The sequence below is a fragment of the Mirounga angustirostris genome, unplaced genomic scaffold, assembly GCF_029215605.1.
Source record: "Mirounga angustirostris isolate CCGP_5_RB_7025 unplaced genomic scaffold, mMirAng1.0.hap1 SCAF_4, whole genome shotgun sequence".
Taxonomy (NCBI): Eukaryota; Metazoa; Chordata; class Mammalia; order Carnivora; family Phocidae; genus Mirounga; species Mirounga angustirostris.
The window spans coordinates 96179021-96184884 of NW_026991712.1; the positions used below are offsets into that span (position 1 = coordinate 96179021).

The 5864-nt window shown below is 39.5% G+C and overlaps 1 non-coding gene across 1 annotated transcript; it reads right to left on the minus strand.

The window, feature by feature from the left end:
- Positions 1–2450: 2450 nt before the first annotated feature.
- Positions 2451–2556, minus strand: LOC123860635 (U6 spliceosomal RNA). Its single transcript, XR_006794762.1, has one exon. It is a non-coding gene; the product is annotated as a U6 spliceosomal RNA (small nuclear RNA).
- Between the last annotated feature and the right edge of the window lie 3308 nt (positions 2557–5864).

Genomic DNA, 5864 nt, shown 5'->3' on the forward strand with positions numbered 1-5864 from the left:
CTCTGTCTTCTATCAATCCTAGAACTTGAAAGAGAGTAGGTTGTAATAGGAATGTTTATAAATTAACTGTTTTGAATTCAAATGAGGTCAGATCTTTTCTTTTTTTTTTTTTTAAAGATTTTATTTATTTATTTGACAGAGAGAGACACAGCGAGAGAGGGAACACAAGCAGGGGGAGTGGGAGAGGGAGAAGCAGGCTTCCCGCGGAGCAGGGAGCCCGATGCGGGGCTTGATCCCAGGACTCTGGGATCATGAGGTCAGATCTTTTCTGATGATAAGGACTGGCCAGTTAGGTTATAGAGTGGCCATTTTCTTTCTTTCTTTCTTAAGATTTTATTTATTTCACAGAGAGCAAGAGAGGGAGCACAGGGGGAGTGGGAGAGGGAGAAGCAGGCCTCCCGCCGAGCAGGGAGCCCAATGCGGGGCTCGATCCCAAGACCCTGGGACCATGACCTGAGCCGAAGGCAGACGCTTAACGACTGAGCCACCTAGGCGCCCCAGAGTGGCCATTTTCCATAAACAGAATGAATTAAGTGCCAAGGTTTTGACAATGATATATTTAAAGCATATATAACACAATGTACAATATGCCAGGAACTACAAACTTGCAACTATTAAACTTACACATTTTAGTAGTCAAGGTATAAAGGGTACATAGTTTCCAAAGTTCTCTTTGGGACAAAACAATTGAAGACCGCAGACTTGGGAGTCACTTGAACATACACTAGTTCCCTTCAAAGTAGATTTAGGATGTTAGGTTAAGAGACCACAGAATGATGTAAATTAGGACTTTAGATCATTGAGTATTTTGCTTGATTTTTTTTTTCACCTCACATCAAATGTGAATCTTATAAAAGACTGTAGTTCTGAAAGAAAATTGATTTGGTAGCTGTCTAAAAAGACCCCCAGCAGGGCGCCTGGGTGGCTCAGTCGTTAAGCCTCTGCCTTCGGCTCAGGTCATGATCCCAGGGTCCTGGGATCGAGCCCCGCATCGGGCTCCCTGCTCGGCGGGAAGCCTGCTTCTCCCTCTCCCACTCCCCCTGCTTGTGTTCCTGCTCTCGCTGTCTCTCTGTCAAATAAATAAATAAAATCTTTAAAAAAAAATAAAAATAAAAAATAAAAATAAAAAGACCCCCAGCAAAGGGTATTATGGGATGCAATACTAAGCAAAAACTTAACTGAAATGATATCTGTGTTAACAAAATTATAGGCAGAGATAAGAATAAATCCAGAAACCCTAAAGAGCAAGCAGGCTTGACATCCTTAAAGATAGTAAGAAAGCCAGTGTAGCTGGAGTGATATGAGCCACGGGGGACGAAGGTAGGAAATAAAGTAAGGAAAATGATATAGGGCCTTTGTAGCATTTAAAAACTGGCTTTCCATTCTTTCCATTCTGTGACTGGATCCCAGGCTTCAGAAGCAGGTGTGTGAATTAGATCCAGGCAGTGAAGTCTTCCACAGTGACTAGCCCTGATTGAAACAAGCACTTACTAATTATGTTGCTAGAGTGAACATTCTGGGAATTTTGTTGCCTGGAAAGAAGCTAGGATTGTAAAAAAAAAAAAAAAAAAAAAAAAAAGCAGCAGCAGCTAGGATTGTTGTGGAGTGTGTAGGCTTGGAGTTGCTGGCACTCATCTTGCTTCAGTGAGTTGCGGGCCTAAGAGTGGAAACAATGCAGAAGAAAGTAGAACTACAAAGAGGAAAATATTGCTGACCACATCGTTTGGTCCTTGGAGCAGGCTGTGCCAAAGTCTGAACCCCCACATTAGATTTCTTGGTTACATGAACCTTAAGCATTTTATTTTTGTTCAAGTCAGAGTGGATTATGTATTTGGTCACTTGCCAACCTAATTAATATAAAGTAAGCAGAAGAAATGGAGTCATTCAATCAAACTGAAAAGGAGTAAATGGCCTGTGAGAAAGGAAGAAAATCGAGAGAGAAGTCAAAAAGAGCATTTAAGACTGCATTTTCAACGATTTGAACAATGGATGATGAATTAATGTTAAAGCAAGGACAGATGAAGTTTGTCAAACAAGGCTGGTGAAAGTATCCAGCACAATAATTATCTGTCATCTGCCATCAAATTACAAATTCCTTGGGAGCAGGAACCATATTTTAATTAAATTGCCTTTAGTAAATTAAATGGAGTCACTCAAATGTTTGAATTGCATTTACTCTATGCTGTGCCTTGGATATGTGGGCTAGTAGTTGGGAGATAAGCCTGGGACCAGGAGCAAAGGAAAGATAACCATAGCCCCCACATTAAGCCAGGGATCCTGGCAGAGGCTAAAGTCATCCAGGTCCTTAATGTTCCCTAGCTTCTGGGAGATGCATATTTCTTTCTGGAAGAAAGTGCCCTCAATTTGGGCCCTCAGGTTTCTCAGAGATTAAGGTCTACCACCTAAGCTCATAAACATTACCAAAAGAACAACATGGGAAAAATAATTTTTAAATATGGGAATGCTTCATGAATTTGTGTGCTATCCTTGTGCAGGGACAATGCTAATCTTCTCTATATCTTCCAAATTTAGTATATGTGCTGCTGAAGCGAGCACCAAATGGAAAAATTGAGAAACACATCATCATTGGGAGATTTCAACATACTTCTCTTCACTTATTGATACATGAAGCAGGAAATAGAAAACTGGTAAAGATTTAGAAGACTTGAATAAAAAGTTTGATCCAACAAATAAGCAATTCAAACCCAACAGCTAAAAAATGTACATTCAAACATACATGGAATATTTTCAGATATTAATGTACCAGCCCATAAATGCCAGTCTCATAAAATACCAAAGAATCAAATTGCACCAACCAGGTCATCTTACCACAATGTTGTTAATCGTAAGTCAATAAAACAAAACAAAATATTTCCTTTGAAGATTTAAAGAACTCTAAATAACTGGTCTGTGTCAAAGAAGAAATCACAATGGGAATTTTTAAAACAATAGTGGAAAAAACAATAGCGAAATGGAACAAACAATAGTGAAAATACTTAAAAATAGATAGTTGGGGCACCTGGGTGGCATATTTGGTTAAGTGTCCAACTCTTGGTTTTGGCTCATGATCTTAGGGTTGTGATATCGAGCCCCACATTGGGCTCTCTGCACCCCCCCCAACCCCATGCTCTCTCTCTCTCTAAAATAAATAAATCTTTAAAAAATAGATAGTAGGGGTGCCTGGGTGGCTCAGTCAGTTAAGTGGCTGCCTTTGGCTGCCATGATCTCAGGGTCCTGGGATCGAACCCTGCATCGGGCTCCCTGCTCAGGGGGAGTCTGCTTCTCCCTCTCCCTCTGCCTCTCCCCCCAGCTTGTGCACTCTCTCTCTCAAATAAATAAAATCTTAAAAAAAATAGATAGTATACAGTAAAGTGATACACAGAGGGAAATATATAGTCTTAAATGCTTATATGGGAAAGGAGGGCTAATTGGCCAACTATACACCTTATGTTTGAAATAGAACAGATTATTTTTTTTTAAAGATTTTATTTTATTTATTTGAGAGAGAGAATGAGAGAGAGAGAGAGCATGAGAGGGGGAGGGTCAGAGGGAGAAGCAGACTCCCCGCCGAGCAGGGAGCCTGATGCAGGACTCGATCCCGGGACTCCAGGATCATGACCTGAGCCGAAGGCAGTCGCTTAACCAACTGAGCCACCCAGGCGCCCTGAAATAGAACAGATTAAATTACAAAACTGTAAGCAGAAATCAATGAAAAAGGGAGTGGGAGAACAATAAAAAGTCAATAAAACTGAGAATGATCTTTCTTTTTTTTTTTAAGTAAACTCTATGCCCAACTTGGGGTTTGAACTCACAACCCCAAAATAAAGACTCACATACTAAACTGAGAATGTTCTTTGAAGAAAACTGGTAAAATAGATAAACTCCTAAGATTAATGGGGGGAAAGAAGATCCATATATTAATGATAAAGGGAATATAACTACAAACCCATAAAAAGATTAAAATAAAAAAATTCTGTACCTGTAAATTTGAAAACCTTGAGAAAATGGAAGAAGTTATAGAAAAATATGAAGACAAATTCAAAATGCCATAGTAGGGGGGCGCCTGGGTGGCTCAGTCATTGGGTGTCTGCCTTCGGCTCAGGTCATGATCCCGAGGTCCTGGGATTGAGCCCTGCGTTGGGCTCCCCACTCAGCTGCGAGTCTGCTTCTCCCTTGCCCTCTGCCCCTCCCCCCATTTGTGCTTTCTCTCTCACTCACTCTCTCTCAAATAAATAAATAAAATCTTTAAAAAAACAAAAAAATACAAATGTCATAGTAGGAATGAAGAGAGACCAAAATTGTTAAGGAAATTGAAGTAGATGATTTGAAATCTCCCCCCCCAAAAAAAACACCAATGTCTAGGTGTTTTTAGAAGTAAATTCTACCAGTCTTTCAAGAACAGATCATTCCAATCTTGTATAATCTCTTCCTGAGATGAGGGAAAAGAACATCTCTAAACTCACTTTGTGACTGTAACATAATATTGATACTGAAATCAGAAAAGGTCAGTATGATAAGGGAAAATTATGTTTTCAAATCACTTATAGACACAGTTCAAAAAAATCCAAACTAAACATTAGCAAATTTAATTTAGAAATGTATTAAAAAGGGGGGTGGGAGGGATGGGGTGGCTGGGTGATAGACATTGGGGAGGGTATGTGCTATGGTGAGCACTGTGAATTGTGCGAGACTGTTGAATCACAGATCTGTACCTCTGAAACAAATAATACATTATATGTTAAAAGAAGAAGAAGAAGAAGAAGAAGATAGCAGGAGGGGAAGAATGAAGGGGGGGAATCAGAGGGGGAGATGAGCCATGAGAGACTATGGACTCTGAAAAACAAACTGAGGGTTCTAGAGGGGAGGGGGGTGGGAGGATGGGTTAGCCTGGTGATGGGTATTAAAGAGGGCATGTTCTGCATGGAGCACTGGGTGTTATACGCAAACAATGAATCATGGAACACTACATCAAAAACTAATGATGTATGGTGATTAACATAATAAAAAAAAGAAATGTATTAAAAAGATAATATATTGTGATCAAGTTGGGACTATCCTAGGAATGCAAGGTGGTTTAACATATAAAAATATATTAATGTTATTAACTACTTTTACAGATGAAAGAAGAAATATCATGTGAAGGCATTTTTTTTTTAAACAATTCAGTGGTTACTGAATTTAAAATAAATTCTTAATCAGCTAGGAATAAAACTTCCTATATCTGATAGTGTATCTACCAAACTCTGGAGTAAATACTTTTGTTGATGATGAAACATTATATACATTACCTTTAAAATCACAAAATAAGGGCTGAATTGTGTCACCTCAAAATTCATATGTTGAAATCCTAACCCCCAGTACCTCAGAATATGACTATATTTGGAGATAGAGCCTTTAAAGACTTAATTATGGTAAAATGATGTTATATGGGTAGGCCCTAATCCAATGTGACTAGTATCCTTATGAAAAGAGGAGAGAGGGGTGTCTGGGTGGCTCAGTCCTTTAAGCGTCTGATTTGGGCTCAGTTCATGATCTCAGGATCCTGGGATTGAGCCCCACTGAACATGGAGCCTGCTTCTCCCTCTCCTTCTGCCCCTCCCTGCACTCGTGCATGTGCACGCATGCTCTCTCTCAAATAAAATCTTAAAAAAAAAAAAAAAAGAGGAGAGACACCAGACCTTGCACACACAGAGAGAGAACAATGTGAATAGATAGTAATAGGGTAGCCATCTACAAACCAAGGACAGAGGCCTCAAAAGAAACCAAACCTCCTGACATTTGATCTTGGACTGCTAGCCTCCAGAATTGTAAGAAAAGAAATTTCTGTTGTTTAAGCCACTTAGTCTATGGTATTTTATTATGGC